Source organism: Terrapene carolina, unplaced genomic scaffold (genome assembly GCF_002925995.2).
Source record: "Terrapene carolina triunguis isolate 2854851 unplaced genomic scaffold, T_m_triunguis-2.0 Scaffold42, whole genome shotgun sequence".
NCBI lineage: Eukaryota > Metazoa > Chordata > Testudines > Emydidae > Terrapene > Terrapene triunguis.
This window is the reverse complement of record NW_020664393.1, coordinates 72,133,958-72,155,754: the sequence shown is the minus strand read 5'-3', so window position 1 is coordinate 72,155,754 and position 21,797 is coordinate 72,133,958. Positions and strand designations below refer to the sequence as shown.

General features: G+C 42.3%; 1 protein-coding gene across 2 annotated transcripts in view; it reads left to right on the top strand.

Moving 5' to 3' along the window:
* Positions 1 to 21,797, top strand: part of RUNX2 (RUNX family transcription factor 2) — a 191,491-nt gene that overhangs the window by 126,114 nt on the left and 43,580 nt on the right. The gene's annotated exons all lie outside the window — the stretch shown is intronic.

The window sequence follows — 21,797 nt, the reverse complement described above, 5'->3', positions numbered from 1 at the left end:
AATAAATAAATATTTGTATGCTTTCTTCTTATTTAATTAGATTTGCCAGTCTGAAATGTAGCGTGTTTGCTAATTTCATAAACTAGATACCTTAACTAAATCAGACACAGTGGTGCAAAAAACAAAAAAAAGTGCCAGATTGCATATTATTCCAAAAGGGATATTTTCATGCTTAAAGGGTGGTCTTTCTTTAAAGTATTCTTTAATCATTGTGTTTCTTGGTTTAAATTCCTGTTTTTACGGTATTCCTGTTGTTTAGATTCAGAGATGGAGAGATGATTTTTTTCTTTTGATTGTTTCAAGGTCAGAAGTTGAATGTTGCCTGGATTTTTCCCCTTTGTGGGTGGAATGATCCAAAGTTTCACAGTCAGAATGTGAATCTAGTTTAGAGAGAGCAGCAGCAACTCAAGGGCAAAATTCCTACCAGCGCAGTTCTGCACAAGGTGGTAGGTACTGCATAAGTCTCAGTGTTGTGCCCATTACATGACGTATCGGGCCCTCATTCAGCAATGGACTTAAGCACACACTTAAAGTTAAGATTGTACTTAAGTCCCATTGATTTCAGCACAAAGGTGCTTAAGTGCTTTGCTTAATTGGGGCCTAAGTGGGGTAAAGTGACTTTTGCATGAATCATCGGCAGTCGGATAAATGTCACCCTCTATAAATAGAAATCCTGTTAACCCTAGCTGAAGCTTAGCCATTTCCAGTTCTGAAGGCCTCAATCTTAGATTTTGCTGTCTACTAGTTTAGAGAGTTAACGCAGCAATTTAAGGCATGCCTTATGCAATGCGACAGGTGCTAATCTTCCAGGAAATTCATCCTACATCTCACCCATTAAGGGCATTTAATATAAAAATGGCTTAATGTCTCCTTAAAGGTGTCAGCGAGCATGCGAGGACCACACAGATTTGGTTCCTCTGAAAGTAATAGAGTGAAATTGTCTGCATAGTTATTTTAGTTGGACTGAGAATCTGCAGTTCTCCATGGTTTCAGGAAATAAACCTCTGTTAAAACCATATGGCACTATTCTCCAAAGAGATGCGATTACAGAGGCACTTCCCTTTCAGATATCAAGGCAAAATTAGAGAAAGTAGTCATGTGCATAATAAATACAACTGTTTCTCTTTGTGAGCAAATATGAAAGTGTCATTTTGGCTTTGGTGTGTGAGTGTGTGTGTATATATGCTTGCTTAATTTATGCATTGCAATAAATGATACAGCAATTGTAAAATGTCAGAAACCCAGAAGGCATGTATTGTTATGTGTACATAGCAAAAATGTATAGTAAAAAAGTCTGTCAGGTTGAGTTAGGCCTCAAGTTTAGATTCTGTAAAATCATTTTAAAAACCCATGATCAAAAGAAAGGATCCCCCCCCCCTTTAAAGTTCCTATTAAAAGGGAAGGGTGTTTAAATGTTCAGGGAGACGTAAACATAGTAGGTACAAACTTTACACATCATACAAGTGACCCCAAGATTACTGTAACTTTAAGAGAATAAAGATTTGACAGCAGTTTGTATATAGTCAATTTCCCTGTTTCTTGTAAATAGCTAAGCCCCAGTTTTGCACCTGGATCCAGGCAGGCAGACCTCTGATCCCACTCAGACACACTGAGTCCTGCACAAAGCTTCTTCCAGAATCAGAGCCTGAGGGAGCAATCCCACAAACCCTTCCCCATATAACTGTACACATGCAAGTAGCCCCATTGATACCAATTGGACTACTCACATAAATAAAGTTACCCCTGTGCATAAGTATTTGCAGGATCAGGCCCTTAGCTAGTCAGTTTCCCATGTTGTTAATATGAGAAATATCCAAAATGAGATAGGAAAGGGTGAAAACCACAAAACTTGGTAGAGCAGATGTAGCTGCTCTAACCATTATTTGAATATGACTTGACTGTCTCTTTAAGTTCAGTGGGCCCAATTCTCCACTCACATCAGTTTTACACAAGTAGATTTCCATTGAATTCAATGGAGATTTACACCAGAATAAGTAAGACGATAATCAGACTTCTTTTGCACCAGAAAGTAAAACTGCCTCAAACAAAAGCAAAAGTAATTAAAACTGTTTTCATTGTCAAAGCTGAGTGAAGTGCGGAAAGTAAACAATCTGCATAAAGGGAAAAGCAAATGTCCTATTAATATTTATTCAGTTCTAATAACCTAAGGTGTTAGCAATGACAGACATGGAAATATTATTTTTATTATAATTCAGTTTTTAAACCAGTCTCCCTTTAGTCTTATCTACCTGGGCTTTTAAACCAGTGAGATTTGTACACGTAGCTACAACTATTTTAAAAAAACCACATAGTGATTTATCTATATCTACTGTAGGAACATAAAATAATTACACCCACACCCTGTACACAGGAGCAGATTCACTGGTGTCTTATTTGCTTAGTGTTTTCCCTGATAGAGACCTCACTAATGAGCACATTATAAAAATCTGCATAGACTCACATGACCATCTTGCAGTTCACACCTGTTTTAAATATATAGCACCCAATTTTACCCTCCAATACACAAGTGCAACTCCTGTTGCATAGGAATTCAGAGTGCAGAGTTGGCCCCACGGTTTCATTGTTCATGAACTCTTCTTAGAAACTATATCCAGGTTGTGGTGATTATACCACACTGAAATTCATACCTTAAAATTTCACACATGTCCATTGCTGCATCTCAGATATATTTCATGGTACTGATCTCCCCCGCCCCCCCAAACCCTTTAGGTCTTGACTTGCTGCATAGCTGCAGGTAAATGCATTGGTATATGTACGCTATCACAGACGATAGTGCATGGTCTTTATGGAGCAGGTAGACCCAGCCTAGAAGAAGAGCACTGGTCACATAGAGTCTGAGTTTAGGCCTGAGCTCAGTCCCAAGCTCTAATCCAGTCCCTTAGGTGAGCAGGGGCTGGGAGCCTACACAGGCCCTTAATGAAGGAGGAAGTATCTTGTCTGGCTTTCTGGCAACCCTTCTGGTCATTGCAAGGAGCAGTAACGATGGGCCCAGCCTTCCTCCTTCAGAAGATCACCAGATGATGGAGTGAAAAGAAAAGGGAAGGATGCAAAAGGAGCTCAGATGACCCTCTGATTGTGAAGAAGCTAGAGAGAGCAAGCAGTTTCCTTTCTTTTCATTGGGCAGTGCTGAGAGTACTCCAGCTCCTAGCAGAAGCAGGCTATCACTGGAGAAGGTCACCCTGTCATTTTACAATTTTACTCCTCTCTTCTTTTCAGAAGTTCTCTGAAGCTGGAAAATATGTTCTGTGGCCTCATTTTCCATTTGGATTTATTTTATTAAACCAATTAACACAGCAATTTTCAAGGTTATGCATCACCAAAACATCTCCACTCTTCAACATCATCAATGGTGTTACCAGAGCTCTCTGATTAATGTTTTTCAACTTAGTTTATGATGCAAAAATGGGACAAAACTTCAGGATCCATTTTCCATGAACTCTAGGATGGAAGTTAATTGTATTCATGCCTGAGGAGAAGAAAGTGCTCTCTATTGTGTTTATGTAGGTCCTATAAAATTGTGCTCATTGTTTAAAATGCAGAGGATTTTCCCCATCACTACATTTTTTTAAAGGAGATAAAATTTTGGCCTTACAGACCTTTAAGTGTAATTGTAGAATGTAAGCAGGCATCATATTCCTGGAATAAGTCACATAGCAGTCAGAGAAGCAAGTCATTAATAAGATGCAGGGGATTGGACTAGATGACCTCCTGAGGTCTCTTCCAATCCCAATATTCTATCATTCTATGCAGATTTTCAAAAAGACGGAGACTTTGGGCCCAGTGTTGCCTCAGTGAAGTCAGTGCCAAACCCCTATTCATTTCAATGGTAGTTGGATCAGCCCCAATATAAATTCTCTTTTTCTTGTTCTGGGATCACACCTTTTGTTTTGTAAATAAAAATAGGACCTGCTACCAAAAAAACCCCAAACCCCAGGAAAGAAACTTGCTTTAAGCAGAATGAGCTAGTTAGAATGATATTAATAGTGCAGAGATGACTAGCATTTCCAGCATTTAAGTACATTAATGCCTCCAGGGCCCCGGTACGTTGGCATTATTAGTTGGCTGATTAGCTTGTAGGTGTCGTGGCAAAAGGTACTTTAATATTTATTATATTATCATCATCACTGTCTAAGCTGGAAAATGCCAAGCAGACCTGTCATGTTGCTGTACTACAAGGACCTTCTTTGCGGAAGAGGGAGAAAGGGAAATTCTATGAAGAATCTCCCCGTGCAGTAGCCCAGACGCTGTTCAAAAGCCTTCACCGTGTGTTTAGCATTTCAGTTAGCAATGCTTTAAATGACATCACACACTGCTTGCGTTGGACTCACTCCAGCTCCGCCCCCCCCAGACTGATCCTCTTCCTACTCCCCTTCCCCCTGCACACATTCTTTGGGATTTGCTGCCTACTGGTAGCCAAGCATACAGAGAACTGAGAGGGGGGGCAGGGAGATTTATTCAGTACGAATCTGTTTTCCTATTGTTTTTAAATTCATGGGTGGCTCCCTGTTACTAAACAAACTTTACAACTGAAGGCAAAGGGGGTCAGCCTCCTGCTAGAGACTCTCTAAAGAAGATATTCCATTGTGGCCAAATATAGCTCATTAATTACCTAGCTCTCCCTCTGACCTCCCTCCTAAACTCCTGCTTGATATTGACATTAGACCTAATCTTTCAATCTAATGAGCAGGTTAAATATTTTAACATTGGCTTTGGCCCTGATTTCGCAAGGACCCACTCCATTATTACCTGTTCAACAAAGCCCTTAAGCATAACTTAACTTTAGCTATATACTTATTTCTCATTAAGTCATATGCTTTAAACGCTTTGCTGAACTGGGGCCGTAATGTAATCCCATTATGAATACAGCTGACCTGTGGCAGGTGAGGTCAGCCCTACAGGCTTGGGGCCAGATTCTGACCCCAGATGCACATCTATAAACCTGGAATCACTCTACTGAAGTCAATGGATTTACATTCATGTAGCTCAGAGCAGAATCTGTCCTTCTCTGTTTTCCTTCTAAGACTGACAAAGAGTGAATTATCCCTTCTGAGATCCTTCTGGGTGATGTGTTCTCAAGAGCAGCAGCCCTTCTTTATTACATACAAATAACGATGCTGTCCTGTTGTACTCTCCCAGAATTTTAAAGCCTTTCACTGCACTGGCAAGATTTCCCTCCACTTTCTCTGCAGGCTGTGATTAGCCAAAAAAAGAAGAAGGAAAAAAAAAAAAAAAGAAATCTGTATTCATGGTCTTGTATTTTTAAAAATATTTCCCTTCTGGGGCATTAGAGTTGGATAATTTGCTACATTGTTTTCAAATACAATCTTGTGCCTTAACTCAGTGAATCTCAACCTTTCCAGACTACTGTACCCCTTTCAGGAGTCTGATTTGTCTTGCGTACCCCAAGTTTCACCTCACTTTAAAACGACTTGCTTGCAAAATCAGACATAAAAATACAAAAGTGTCATAGCACACTGTTACTGAAAAAATTGCTTATTTTCTCAGTTTTACCATATAATTATAAAATAAATCAATTGGAATATAAATATTGTACTTACATTTCAATGTATAGTATATAGAGCAGCATAAACAAGTCATTATCTGGATGAAATTTTAGTTTGTACTGACTTTGCTGGTGCTTTTTATGTAGCCTGTTGTAAAACGAGGCAAATATCTAGATGAGTTGATGTACCTTCTGGAAGACCTCTGTGTACCGCCAGGGGTACACGTACCCCTGGTTGAGAATCACTGCCTTAACTAAGCTGGTGGTTTGTGGCAGCAGAAATGATCCATTATCTCTCATTCTCCAGGTTGGCATGGATAGTAATAGCTGCTCAACACATAGAATCACCTCCTGTCAGGGTAGCTGCACCTGTATTTCCCTCCGTCATCCAGCAAGGGCACCAACTCTCAGGCTTCCAGTTCCCCAGCTGTTGCCAGAGACCCACGCCTCTCCCCCCCGCCTTCTGCGCAGTTCCCTGTCTTCACTGTGTTATTCCTGGCAGAATCAAGCTGCCCAAGCATACCTGCTTGCCTTCTCTTCAGAGACAGATAACAATGATTGTCAACAGTTATAAGTTACCACACAGTTCTTTCTGTGCAAGCCTATTTTACTCTACAGAGAAAAGCTATTAAAAACTATAAAAGATAGATACTAATAAACCTACTAGAGACCACTTCAACCCTAACATGGGCTGTGGCTGGAACAGTCTTTCCAAACGCAACCCAAGGGGTTTCTTGTGTGATCACTAATTCATCACGGCCTCACCTCAGAGCAAGCACATAGACTTATGGGGCCTCTGTAGACCCAGTTTTAAACTAGGCTGTTTATCCAAAAATCCTTTCTTTGTCTATTGGTCCCTGAAGAATCCAGTTTGAACTAGTATATGCACACCTCTCCATGGGGTGGCATCAACAGCTGATAATGGAGGAAATACAGAAGCATCCCCATCCTCCTAGAGAAAGTACATACAATGCCCACAACAGCACATATACAACTGCATTTTTAATACAATGGGACCCCAAGGTATTAAACCTAATTCAATACGGTTTAACTTAATTCAGTAAAGTTAATCATAATTCCATGAGGTTTGTCCAAGATATTGTGAGTCTGTCACAAGAATAGTAAACACAACAAAACAACAACAATTATTTAATAATATTAATAATCCTTTGCACTTTCAGAGTATGCTTCATCCAGAGCTCTTGGAGCTTGTAAAGGTTGAGTCTGACTTAGTATTGTGTTACTCTAGTTTTAGCCCAATGTAACTTAATTGAAACCTACTGGAGTTTACTCACACTCAGACCTGCTAAAACCAAAATAGTAACACTGGTGAATCAGGCTCACTAATTGTTTTAGCCTAGTAATGCCCCCTGGGAGTCAGGGAGGCAGATAAATATTTTTATAGGTGGAGAAAACTGTGGCTTCCTCAAGTTTTAGTTACTTAAGTCCCTATTTAGGCACCCAAGAAGCAGCCTAATTTTAGCTATTGACTTCAGTGGAAGCTGCAGCTGCTCAGCACCACTGAGAACATCAGACCCGAAGCTAGTTTAAGAGCCTACCTCGAGGCACTTGCATTTAAAAATATTGCCCGAGTGACTTGCTCAAGATTATACAGTGAGTCAGTGGTAAACCCCAGAACTTTCAAGCCCTCTCCACCCCTTTCAGCTCTATGCTCTAAACACCAGACAGTGCTTTCTCCCTTAAGGTTTTGACACAAGAAGTCAGCCCACCCCATCTGCCACCTGGAACAAGACTGTCACTAGTGAGATCACCAGAAAGGGGACAGAGCATAACAAAGAGAAGGGATCAAAATGGTGGCTGATCACAATGAGGATTGGGAGGAATCTTCAGGACACCATCTCAACTAGCATCAGTTATGGCATCAGTTATGCATCACTTAAGGCTAGGCATCTGTAAGACTTAAGTGTTGCATAGGCTTGTGCTGGCACTCTGCCCAGAGGTGAATTTCACCCGGAGAACTGAATGGATTCTGTCACATCTCCGCTGCCCCATTAAACCCATATATTACCAGCAGCACAAGACTTTCATCATATTCCGGCCTTTTAACCAGGCTTTAGATTGTAAAAGCAAGAGCAGAGAAGAAGGGTGTTAAGCATAATTTTTACTGGGGAAACCACCAATTCTTTATACCTTTCGAAAGGAAGAAAGAGAGACATCCGTCAAACTGTCATTGCAGATTAGATGCCACAAACCTAAGCCCATGGAGTAGCCAGGAATCTGTAAACCTTTTAAAGGCTACGCCTGTTTTTGATAATTTTTTTTTTAAAAAAAAACCTTTATAGATTTTCGTGGAAAACATTAATGGGCCAAGGGATGTTTCATGTTTCTCTAAGGTCTGACAGATTCTACACAAATTGGATAGAAGTCCAGTTTTATGGTTCAGGTTAATTACCGGTAGTTTCTGTGTTATGACCAAGAATAAATAATACTGTCTGTCTGATTAAGGCAAGTGTGAAAAGCTGTGTTTGATTAAAAAAAAAAAAAGACTGCTGCATCCTGGCTTCTGTCTACATTTAGCCTGATTTGAGGTGCCCTTTATATAACAATAATTTGATACTACTCACAATACTTGGCACCCCAAGCACTAGAGTGGAATGTACCAAGAACACTTGAGCAGGTCTGAGTGTGAGTAAACTCCAGTAGTGCTGGAATGAAAGGGTAGGGCATTCAGAGTATGTCTCTCCCTCGCTTGGCATTCACAGACAATAAGAACTCGAGGATTAACATGCTAGACTCCGTTTATTACACATGGGTGGATAAAGCAATTACCTGTCTATCAAGGCTGTAGTAAATTGTGCAATGGCATTAACATGGGTGGATATGTGGATAAATGCTATTCTGCCACAGAGGGTGCTGATACACAAGATAATCCTTCAAGTCTAACTAGTAAAGACTGTTTTCCTTTGGAGTTTATATCATGTTTCCCTTGCAAGCATAGACTGAAACAGCGTCCTTTTATTTTCAATCGCATTTTCAGCTCCCTTTAGCCATCTGAATTTTATTAGAGAGGTTATTTTAGAAACATCCCTTCTTTAATTACGTTTAAACAATCTGCTTAAAACCTGTTGCACAGATAGAAACACAATAGTCTTTTAATGCAGCAAAACAGTCTTTTGAAAGACAGAGAATACACACACAAGTATCCCTCCCTTATTGCTGGACTGTTGTATCGTCCATGGCTGAACTCCCATTCTAACCACAGCATTCAGCCTGTAATATTCCCTTGGTTTTGGAGAGGAAAAAAAAAAAGGAAAGTGCGCCCTATTGATGTCTAGAGAGCAGAGGATTGCAAAACAGCACACAATTGGAGAGGTTTTAGACTAGATTAAAACTAAGTACCTTAAATCTGTTTTAATGATTGTGTTTACATCTCCCCCTCTTCGGTCCTTTAAAGTAATCAGGTTTCGCAAGCGTTAAGAAAACCAGCCCCTTCTGCCTGTTGGAGAGAAGCCAGTTCAAAGCAAGAGATTTTTTCACTCTCCCCTCACCCTCCTTCTTTTTCTATGATCTTTACTGCTCTTCACTATAGAAAGACCAGGCTAAGGATCTATTTTATAGAGTAGTTTTCCCTTTTTTAAAAAAAAAAATGTTTCTTCCCATTCTTTATAGAGATTGTTTGATAACAATGAGGATGATAAAGTCAGGATGAGGAGCTCTTGCTCTTTTGAAATGCGGCTTCCTTTAAAACATTTTTTTCCTTTGCTCAAAAAAAAAAAGCAGCAATAAATAGACCAAAACCAAACAAAAACAAAACAAAACATAAAATAAATAAAAGGAAAAAGAGTGCAGCAGATACTAGCATGCAGAGGAATGTCATAACTATAAAGGGAAGGGTAACAGCCCTCCTGTGTACAATGCTATAAAATCCCTCCTGGCCAGAGACTCCAAAATCCTTTTACCTGTAAAGGGTTAAGAAGCTCAGGTAACCTGGCTGACACCTGACCCAAAGGACCAATAAGGGGACAAGATACTTTCAAATCTTGATGGGGGGAAGGTTTTTGTTTGTGCTCTTTGTTTTGGGGGAGAGTTCGCTTTTGGGACTAAGAGGGACCAGACATCAATCCATGCTCTCCAAATCTTTCTGAACAAGTCTCTCATATTTCAAACTTGTAAGTACAGCCAGGCAAGGCGTGGTAGTTTTATCTTTGTTTTCTCAACTTGTAAATGTACCTTTTACTAGGGTGTTTACCTCTGTTTGCTGTAACTTTGAACCTAAGGCTAGAGGGGGGTCCTCTGGGCTCTTTAAGTTTGATTACCCTGTAAAGTTATTTTCCATCCTGATTTTACAGAGATGATTTTTACCTTTTTCTTTAATTAAAAGCCTTCTTTTTAAGAACCTGATTGATTTTCCCTGATTTTTAGATCCAAGGGGGTTGGATCTTGATCCACCAGGAGTTGGTGGGAGAGAGGAGGGGGGATGGTTAATTTCTCCTTGTTTTAAGATCCAAGGGGTTTGGATCTGTATTCACCAGGGAATTGGTGAAGAGTCTCTCAAGGCTACACAGGGAAGGGAATTAGCACATTGGGAGTGGTGGCAGCGGACCAGATCTAAGCTGGTAGTTAAGCTTAGAAGTTTTCATGCAGACCCCCACATCTGTACTCTAAAGTTCAGAGTGGGGAAGGAACCTTGAAAGGGAATGAAGCCAGGGACTGGGAATTGCCCACGAAAGCTTATGCTCAAATAAATTTGTTAGTCTCTAAGGGCTGATCCACACTACCCGCCCAATTCGGCTGGTAGAGATCGATCTTCTGGGATCGATTTATCGCGTCTCATCTGGACGCGATAGATCGATCCCAGAAGCGCTCCCCCGTCGACTGCAGAACTCCTGCTCGCCGAGAGGAGGAAGCGCTGTCGACGGGGGAGCCTGCCTGCGCCGCGTGGACCCGCAGTAAGTAAATTTAATTTGATCTAGGAAACGTCGACTTCAGCTACACTATTCTCGTAGCTGAAGTTGTGTTTCCTAGATCGATCCCCCACCCCAGTGTGGACCTGCCCTAAGGTACCACAAGTACTCCTGTTCTTTTTGTGGATACAGACTAACACGGCTGCTACTCTGAATCCTCTCTTTGTACAATTTGTCTTTACAAAACAAATTGAAACAAATTTGCCAACCATGGCTAGCTTTGTTGCTGGCACATACACTGGTGCATTATGTTCTTTAGTGAGGTTTAAAGGTGAACGAGAGTTGTGCCAAGTTGCAGGGGGCTCCAACAATCTCTCTGTCTTTCCTGTGTGTTTGTAGTGGTAGGTTTTGTTTTTGAAAAATAGCCATTGCATTGCGTGAATTTAAAAGCCTGGAGGAAATGGTGAATCACATGGGTGAGCTGGGGAAGATCTCCCAACAGGAGATGGGAACTCCTTTAATGCACAGTTCTGAGCTGCAGAACAGAGGAGAATGGGTTTGGGGTGGGGGTGGAAGGGTAGATCCCAAATCACTGAGCACCTGTAGTGCTGCATTAAGTCTGAAGTGAAGTGTGGATCTCTCTGGGTCGGGGCAGGAGGGAAGGAGGAGACACTTGTTATGCCACAGTGCAGTGTGATTTTGAGCAGAGCACAGGGGAGATGGGAAAGTGGGGGATTCGTGAACTGTGGCAGCCTCAAGCTGGGCTGAGGAGCACGGCAGAAGGTCAGAGTAAAGGTGATCACGGGGGAAGCAGTTCCAGTCAGGGCCGTGAGGGAAACCCTTCCTTTACTTCTGCGCTTGCTCTTTTCTTGGGGCTCCTTTTCTCTTTCATAGCTCCAGGTTTGTTCTAGAAGTGAAACACTCACAAGACAAATGTAGCGGCAGCACTGAGGTCCTGCACACAGGACCCATAAGGCCCAGTGGAGGGAATAACAGCTCCCCCCGTGACCACCACCACTGCCCCACTGATCTCAATGGGCACAGGGTTGGGGCTGTTGAAACACTGCCCCCACTGGAGCTGGTGAGGTACAGCAGCCAATTTTCACATCCACAGATAAGATTGTGGGGGGCGGGGTGGGGAGAGTTATATCTCAGCTGTTTCAGAGTAGCAGCCGTGTTAGTCTGTATCTGCAAAAAGAACAGGAGTACTTGTGGCACCTTAGAGACTAACAAATTTATTTGAGCATAAGCTTTCGTGGGCTACAGCCCACTTCATCGGATGCATCAGCTGTTGTGATTTGCTGAAAAACCTGACCCCTAAAGCATCCTCCCAGCTGTGTGTGTGTGTGTGTATGTGTGTTTGCTTTTCGTAGGCCATGACTTTGTTAAAAAGAAATCAAAATCTTAGCACTTTATATTTTCAAAGATTTTACAAGCCCTGGTCTTGATTCACTCCCATAGGCACAGAGGGATGCAGTTTGCCCCACGGTGGAATTACCCCTCAATCTGCAGGAAACATTAAACTTCAGATGGGGCTTCGCGGGAGTCCCATCTAGGCAGGCTAGCTGGGTGACGAGCTGCACTGAAGCTTGCTCTTGCTCCCCAGTGGGAAAATTCCCACTGAACTGGGAGATGCACTGAGGGCCAGATCTTGCACCATTTAAGTGCCAAGGCTCAACTCCCATCCCTGGCTGACCCTACCCACTTTGGGCTGATCTAAAGCCCATTGAAATCAATGAAAAGACTGACTTCCATGGGATCTGGATCAGCCCTTTGTTGGCAGTGCTGGCCTGCTTTGAACCTATCCAAGATCTTTGTATCACTGGGGTGAGGGAATTGGAAAGAGGTGGTCAGCTGGGATTCCACCAGTGGACTGAATCGGGCCCTAAGAATAAGAAATCAAGTCAGCTGAGCCTGTTTGTTGTGTTTGTTTTCATGTAATTTATTTATTTATTGGTCAGTTTCAGGTGTATATTTGACCTGCTCTGTGTAAAAATGTGTCCGCTTTAAAAACAAAAACCTTTGGGGGGGGGGGGTCTTGATTTCTCTCCAAGTGCGTGTGTAACCCTCATTAATGCTAATGGGAGTCCTGTGTGCATGGTTGGGAGAGAAAGCCCTTTAGTCTTTAATGTAAACTGGTGCCTTTAGCTATTTAAAAAACAAACATCTTTTTCCCTCCACTGACTGAATTAAAACCAGTTATTGCGCCTATGTAGCGCCTTGTTTTATGAATTATAAGAACTTTTCCTATGTAGAACCTATGGCCTAATTATGTAATTATGTCTCTTGGGTAGATATTTTTCTTCTCATAATTATGTCTTTACCCAAGAGACTGGAAGGGCTCCAAGCTTTCTGCTTTCATGGGTAGAAATTGTTTGGCTCTCTTTTTCATTCTTGTTGATGAATTTTGAGTTGTATGACTTAGCGAGGGGGACTGCGTAGGGAAAGCAACAAGGAGCACAACGGTTTGTCACAAACAAATATTTACAGGAATATGGATTTAGTAAACAGGAGCTTTTTTTGGCTCAGTTGAGGGACCTTGCTTGTGAAGAGCTAACGTGATCCTTCTGGATAGAGGTTGATTTATGGCACTCTTGTGTTACCTTTAGAGCCCAGATAGACAGTTGCTTTGGAGCTGTACCTTGCTAACATGATGTATTGTCTGAACATTATAAGAAAGATGAATATCCCTGCCTGAATCAACGACGTCATTCACAACAAGCTATCTAGAAGTCCTTGGGCCCAATTTTGAGCTGTTTCACCAGGGTAAATGCAGAGTAGTTCCTTTGACTCCAGATTTAGGCCAGTATAACTGAGATCAGAATCAGGCCCATAGAGACATATCAGGCTGTAAGTTCACATGTGCAATTCCTATTGATATTAATGGGATCAAGTGCAGTAAGATGTCCAGAGACAATGGGGCTTGAAAGAAACTGCTGAGACATGTAATTCATCCCCTTCACTAGTGTAGCGATGTTGTCTACAATGCACCCCAAAGTATTTTACTAGTGTCATAATCTTGAAGTGTACTAGTATAGTCATCGCCTGGCAGATCATTACATCGGCCAATCAGTTCCAGTATAGGGATTTTCTTTCCCTATTATCTAACTTAACTTTTCCTTTTTCAAGTTTACTACCATTAGTGGAGAGAGGGAATAATCAGAGATTCCACCCTTAGGCCCTAAACCTGCCCTCATTGAATTAAATGGAAAAAAACTTCAGTGGGCTACAATCTAATTCTTCTCCCACTATTCTTTATGCTGCCTCCTTCCTGGAGCTCCCATATATGTTACCGCCTCCTTTTGGTTCACATCTCTCCTTTAAACACACATCTTCTGTCAAGCACAGTCTGATGTCACACAACTTGGAAACGTATAGAAAGCCTGAACACCCCTTTGGCCACAAAGAGCAATCTGGATGTGTTGCTTTGTCTACCTTTCAGACTGTAAGTGGCATGGGACAGTGGGCATCACTTCCTCTGTGTTTATACAGTGCTGAGCCCTCTGTTGGCCTATAACAACAAATAACAGCTGTGCCTAGATATTGAGGCAAATACTGCATGTCAGAGCCTCCATTCTAATTGGGATCACCCACAAAATCTATGCACAACAGGTGGGTGTGTAGGATCTTAATTTCAGCTTCATTTATGCTAGGCTTTCATACAAAGATATTTGACTCTCCCATCATTTGCTGTTTTTGTTGTGACAAAAGCATATCCAAGTGAAAGAGGTGCAACTGAGTGAAGACTGAAAATACCCAGCCCACTCAGGGATAATAAAAACATCTGGGAACAATCTGGTAACCAGAGCTCCCTGGTACCATAAAAAATTAGTGGGTGGTTTGCTCGGTGCTAAAAAGAGAGTTCTACATTGTCCCTGCGTATGGCTAGACCAAGTATAATCTGATTAATTTTCAGCCCTACACCCAAAAGCTGCAGAATTAAAAAAAAAAAAGGTAAAAATCTTGGGGCATCAGATTTACATGAGGGTTCTCCAGGTTGACCTCTCAAATGTTCATTTAAAGTGATCAGAGGGTGTCAACTAAACTGACAGTAAGCGCCCAGTGCCAGCAGACATGGACAGTATTTCTGTGATTCAGGAAACTAGGAAGCAGTCAGATCCATCTAGAGTCAAAGCTATAGCCTGTTTTCTGCCCTGGAAGGAATCGGTAATGTATGATAGCCCTTATGTGCCATCTTTAACATCTTCCTGACTGAAGCGTTCCTGCTTTGTTTGAGTAGCGTGCGAAGTTATGGCATGCGTGCCTAGCCAGGGCTTTGGTTGGTTTTATTACATTGATTGTGTCAGATCTATTTTCACACTCTGAATTGGTGCTGCAACTCCTGCAGCAGGTTAACCGCAGTGCAGTCTGCTTCCAGAACCTTTGATATACAGGTTTGGTTAAAAGAGCTGGGTAGGATTGATAGATTAGGATATTGCTCATTGCAATGATGTGGTAGATTCACAAAAGTAGGTGCCTAAGTCTGGGTTTAGGCTCCTATGTCCCAGTTTAAGCTCTACTGCGATTCACAAAACTCCCTCTGAATCCTGTAAGTACCTGAAAAACACTTGGTTTCTTAGTTTTTGCAATAAGAAGGTCGCTAGGAGCCTGTGTTTCCACCTCTGGGTATGCGCACTGCTGCCTCACTATAAACATCTATCTCCCACCTCAATCCCAGAGCAACACACAACCCGGGGGAAGACAGGTGTTTGGCCACCTCATTCATTTGTGGGCCCCATCCGGTAGGTGCGTTCAGAGGCTGCCCACCAGATCAGGCCCTGCATGTGACTTCACACAAAGCAGCTGAGAGAGAGAAAAGAGGAGGAGCTCCCTCATAACTTTTATCTCAGTGGTTAGGGTACTCACCTGGCATGTGGGATTACCCCCCCCCGCCCAGTTCAAGTCCCCCCTCTGTGTGATGAAAAGAGATTTGAATAGAAATCTGCCACATGGTAGGTGAGTGCCCAAACCACTAGTCTATGGGATATTTTGATGTGGGGCTCCCTCAGTCTCTCCTGTTGAAGTTGTTCCACTGTGGATAAATACTTAGAGTCATTGGAGCAGGGGGAGTGGACCCTGGGTCTCCCACATCCTGGGTGAGTGCTCTGCGCACAAGGCTACTGAGTTATTCTCATAGTTGTGCTCTCTCTCTCTCTTTCTCTCGCACATGCACTCTCTCTGGCGCAAATGACTAAGTATTTGGCCGCAGTGGAACAGCTTCAGCAGGAGAGACTGAGGGACTCCATCCCCATCAGAATATCCCGTAGGCCCCTGGCACTCTCCTGAGTTGTGGCAGACCCCTGTTCAAATCCTTTCTCCTGGTGGGGGGTGGGCAGAATTGAACTTGGAGTCTCCTATGTGAGTACTCTAACCACTAGGCTAAATATTATGAGGGAGTTCCTCCTTCCCCCTGCTGCCCCTCTCCCCCAGTTTCTTGCAAAAATTGCCTTTGGCTGCTAACTCCAAAGAGGGTTCGCAACTGAGAATGGCTAGCAGAGACAAGTGCTTCCCTGCAGTTTGGATTTAGGCACCTATCTCCGAGAGAGAGGAGGGGCGTAGGACACACCCCTCTCGTTGGTATCTCCCATCGGCTAGCTTAAGCGGCTCCCAGCCTAGCTTGCTGGTTTTTGTGAATCAGGCTCAGGTGCTGTTTCTCCCCAGTCATTGAATAGGTGCCTAACTCAGGATTTGTGAATCACAGTGTGTTCCTGTGATTGTTACAGTGCCTAAGTACCTTTATAAATCTAGCCTTATGTGGGTAGAAAAAACTGTCGGGACTTGAGGATAAGAATTCCTGGTTGCTACTCTAGGCTCTGACTCTGTGTTCTTGGACTCTGAGAACAGATACACTGGAGTACTTTGTTTAACTTCTTCCTATGTAACCCTTCTGACAGTTGGAGGTGGCAGCAACCAGGGCCAGGTTCAATATCTAGGGGTTTCTTTTGAACAATACAACATGAAACCGGTTCAAACCCCCACCCAGTAACCTGGCACAATTACATACCACGCCCTGGGTGCCTCTAAGAGGCAATATTTCCCCTCTCGCAAGCACAGAGTCTGAGTGTAGAAAATAAACTTTTAATAGAAGGAGGGAAGTAACCTGGCATTAATTTGGGAAAACACCGCAAGCAGGATTCATAAAACCATGAGCAAAAGCCCCACCTCAGAATACGCTGGGCAGTGTCCTTTTCCCTCAGGTTCTGAAGTCCAGCAACCAGAAATTCCTTTAACGTGCTCCTCCCTTCTCCCTCCACCACACCCCACTCCCAGTTGTTGTCCTTGGTCAGTGCAGACCCAGAGTTCAGAGGTGCATCTGCAGAGTTCACCTCCCACCCGGGCCGGGGAAGGGGAGTGGCAGGGGGCACAAGAAGGCACCTTGCTCTCTCCACTGTCCGGGCACTCGTTCACTGCTCCTCTCCCCTGGCCACTCACTATGATGTCTTCAGGTCCCACCACTTAACCCAGCTCTCCGTGATTTCAGCTATTAGTGCAGTAGTCTCACTGCTAATACACACTGGGCAGTCTCTTGCATCAGAGACACTGTCCCAAAGCAGGTCTAATGCTTAGACTTGGTTATCAGTGATCACAGCTCTGTAGTGTGTAACAAGACTCTCAATTGAGTTTTAATCAGCTCTGTTATTACACACTGGAAAAAGGAAGGGTCAACTGGTATCTAGGGCCCGCAGGGAAGACCCACATCACCAGCTACATGATCCCTGTCCTCACCCTTTCTCAATTCACTGGGCTTTGGCACCCATGTCCCCTGCCTAGTGAGTGCAGTTTAGTTGAGGGTGAGTCCATCAATCAGGGTATGCCCAGCACAGTTCTGCTGCCCTTGATTCACACAACAAGGATAATAACCCTTTAATACCCCTGCCCCAATAACAGAGAGACTGGTGATCCAACACCAGCCGAAAGTGATCGTTTGGGCAAAGCAGTCCCATCATGCTGAGCACCTCGGCAGGGTGGATGTGCCCATGCAAACAAGGTCAGCTCCTGAAGTCCTCTTTCCCAGCTCATCACTAGATGTCAGAGGAGAGCTCATTCAGACCCTGCTTACACCTCTATTGTGTCCTCTCTTTTTGGTGTCAGTCTTTCCATTGATTTCAATGGGCTTTGGATCACACCCTGATTCAGTACCTGACTAAACAGACCCAGTTTTTTCAATATCATTTCAAATCAGAGACTTACTATGTCTCTAACCACCTTTGTAATCTACTTCTGAACCTGCTCTGTTTCTGCTATAACTTCTTTGAGAGAGGGTGACCAGAATTGAACATAGTATTCTGGGTGAGGCCATCTCATTGAGCTGTATAATGCTATGAGCATATTTCCAATATTATTTATTCCCATTCTTTATACAGCCTACCATTGCTTTTTTATGTTTAAATCACTGTTGCACATGGATCAGAGGTTTTCATTGAGCTGTCTACAGTGACACCCAGGTCTTTTTTCTGAAATAAATTATGCCTCACACTTGAGACAGAGAAATACATCTTTTCTTAGTGTGCTCCCTGGGGATCAGGAATTTCTCTGTCAACGGATGCATATATCACTACAGAGATGAAAAGCAGCCTTTGTGCAGTGAACTTCACGCGTATAGCATGTATTTCATTATTCCTGCTCACATGCTGTTTGGAAAGTATTTTTCTAGGGCGTTTCACTGTAGGGCGTAGCTCTTCCACAGTCACTAGGGGTTCGCAGGTCCATAGGTATGTAAGGCACTTAGGGTGGACTTCACACAGGCGCCTAACTCCCATTGAAAGTTACATAATTTTGTGGATTGCACCCTAACTCCTGTGGGTTGTAAGCACCTTCTGAATTTATCGTTTTCAGGTCTTGTTCTCCAAGGACAGCCTAGTGGCCTTTGATTTAAAAACACTGCAAGAGTCACAGCTCAGCAGCACACAGGTGTCATTACAATGGAGGTTTGGGTTGAATGGTTTTATTTGTCATTAAAGATAGGTAAAGGACTTACTCAGCCATGGCTTTTATTATAATACAACAATCACACAAACTTGAGAACACAAAACTTAATAAAACCTCTCTAGGGGACCTCACTATGTAAGCCGGATGCTATCTGGCATCCAGAGACCCTTTTGTCCCAATATTCCTTTGTGTCTTCTTTGTGGCCCTAAAATAAAAATATTGACAAGGGGAGGGGCAAGCCAAGAATGTCTATGGCTCCTATTTGGCTTCTAGAGCCTCATAGGGTCTGTCTAACTGCAATTAGATACCTGCGGTGGGCCCGTGCTAGCTGAGTTAGGCTCGCAGTGCTTTGGCTAATGGGCTGTTTAATTGCAGTGTAGACATTTGGGCTTGGGCTGCAGCCCAAACTCCTGGACCTGCCCACCTTGCAGAGTCCTAGAGCCCAGGCTGCAGCCTGAGCTGGAACTTCTACAATGCAATTAAACAGCCCCTTAGCCCGAGTCAGCTGGCAGGGGCCAGCCACAGGTTTTTAATTGCAGTGTAGACGTACCTTTAGTTTCCTTGATGCTTTGGGTCTTCCAGACCTGGGGAACCCGACCTCCCGGGCCTTTAAAAAAAAAATTGACTGTAGACTCCTCCAGTTTGAACCAGCTACAGAGTTCTTTCTTCTTCACTTCCTATCCTAAACTACTGTGTGCAGTTATTTTCCACTAATAGACAGTTGCTGGGTTCTGCCTCAGAAGTGGCTGCATTTCAGTGTTGGATTAGTTTGGAGTAAATAATGTATGTAGTTAAATATGACCTTTGTTTTTACAGAGCTATGCACTGAAGAATAAAGCATGGTCAAAAGCAGGTTGAAGGGCATCACATGCATACTTTTACAGACCTGGGCAGCAGTGATGACTTACAAATAACCACAGATATAGTTAACACATTCTATAGTTCAAGTTTGTGTATCAGTCTGTTAGGAAAGTGCTTTGGGATCTCTGAGGAGGAAGGGCACTACTTAAATGTACAATAGAATTTTTGTCTGAAAAATCAAAGCAAAAGCCCATTTTGGAGTTGATTCATTTTCAGATAAACTCAGCCCTGGTGAGAGAGATTAGGGATAGGCTAACTCCGTTTGTGTAATTTTGAACTCACCGAAAAGAGATTCTATTCTGATTAGGAACAAATGCGAACAAAGGAGAAAGGGGGAAAAATCCACTGGAAAAAAACGAGATGGAAAATGGCACAGGCAGAAGGAAAAACAAACACGGAGCTTGTAAAAAAGGAGAGAGGTTGAGAAGGAGAACTTCTATGGAAAAATACTTTGTGTGTGAAAGTTACTTCTTTAGATTTAACAACACCTAACTTGTACCACAGTGCTTTTCATAGATTCAAGAGACAATGCTAAACACAGCCAGTTACGGTATTATCATATTAATTAAACTGCGATTATAACATTACCACGAACCAGCCAAAAAACCATTCTATATCTATGCTCATCAACATCACTCCTATATATGTAGGGCACCCACTTGTGCCAGCCTAATTTTGGGTGGGTTGTTCTAATATGTAGCACCTGTTTCCCTTTAACTAGGAGGAAGAAACATGTTTGTAGGTTGGGGGGGGGCAACATGCTTTAAAATGACAGGAAAATGAGTCAACAAATCAGTTTCAAGAACCTTAAAAATTGTTTGAGACTCCTCTAATCTCAAATGAGGTCCATTTCTCTTCACACGCCCATTCCAGCCTCTCAATTTTCTGTATAGAAATAGGATTTCTCTGAGTCTTGTACTAGTACCTGTACCGAAATTGCTTGCCTGCTTCCACCACCTGTTGTCAGGGTTCCAATTAGATAATGTGTGTTCTATGCCAGGCACTCGGGTACTAGGATGATGGATGCTATACAAAAATGCCTGTTTCTAGAGATGAAGGATGATTACAGCACAGGACTGGGAGTCATAGGATCTGGGTTCTAGCTTCTGAGTTCACTATCTATTACCTTCGCTAAGTCATTTCACCTCTCTGTGATTCAGCTTCCCCATCTGTAAAATGGGGAAAATAAACCCTATCTATTTCCTATTCTAAAGATTAATTCATTAAACTTAGTGAAGTGCTCTGATACTCTGGTGATGAGCATCATGGAAATGCCTTAAAATGAAAAAAGTATTTGAATATAAGTATGATGATGGATGATGCATAATTTCTATGATAGAACTGGCAGATCTTAAGTAAAAGTACTTATACTATCAGCATTTTGGAGTGGGCATTGTTATTTTTGATTAATGTCATTTCCCCCCTTTAACTTCTAACAACTGCACAACATGAAAGAGCATTCCTGGTTAATCCATGCAGCATTCGTGCAGCTGAGCTGGTAGTGGGAGCTGGAGAGGGAGCAATGATGAGGGGTAGCCCATTAAGTGAAGGGAAGTATGGAACCCAGCAGGATTGGTTTCATCAGATGCAGCTTTGCCATTTTTTCCTTATTACACCACTCTTTTGGCTTCTTAAAGGAGACTAACAAATTTATTTGGGCATAAGCTTTCGTGGGTAAAAACCTCACTTCTTCAGATGCACCTGAAGAAGTGAGGTTTTTACCCATGAAAGCTTATGCCCAAATAAATCTGTTAGTCTTTAAGGTGCCACCAGACTCCTTGTTGTTTTTGAAGATACAGACTAACACAGCTACCCCCTGATACTTAAAGGAGACTGGCTATTTAGTTCTGTTTTATGAATACGCTCCAAAGTTACAGAATAATAAGTGAACCATACAGACTAATTGTAACAGAGTAATACAAAACAAAAAAAGTCAGATTTTCTTAGCTATCTGAAAATCTCCATAATAAATGGAACCAATCCTGGAACGATCTCTCACTCACGCACATATATGGATAGGAGGTTTATCTACATTAGAAACTTTTGCCACTTTCATTATCCCACTATAATTAAAGCAGTAAAAAATCACTAGTCTGAACACAGGTTACCAGTATAAAAGTGCTTATACTAGTATAGCCCAGTCTATACTATTTTTGGGAAGTGGATGTGGTATACATAAGGCTTGTGATTTTAGGTTTTTAACCAACAAACACCAGTACAATACCCCTAAAGCAAAAAATAAAAAAATAAAAAAATGAAATCAGTGTTTATCCAATAAACAGTGGAAAAATACCAGAAACGGTTACTCAATTCATATTGACTTCCATTTCCCATTGCAGATTTTTTATATAGGTGATGTCCCTGCTCCCTGGCTTGTATCTAAGGGCTTGTCTACTTCGAGCAATAATGTGGACTACAAGGATGTGATTTTAAAAGCACATTAATGTGTTGCGCATTAATTGGTCTGTGTAAACCTTTTCAGGTGCACACTAAAAGTTTCTTAGTGCTCTTTAACATAGTGCTGTGTGAAACAGCACTGTGTTTATATGTAAAGAGAGAGCCCCATAAAACACTATTTTTGGGCATCTATATACAAATCAAAAAGTGTAAAATATAAA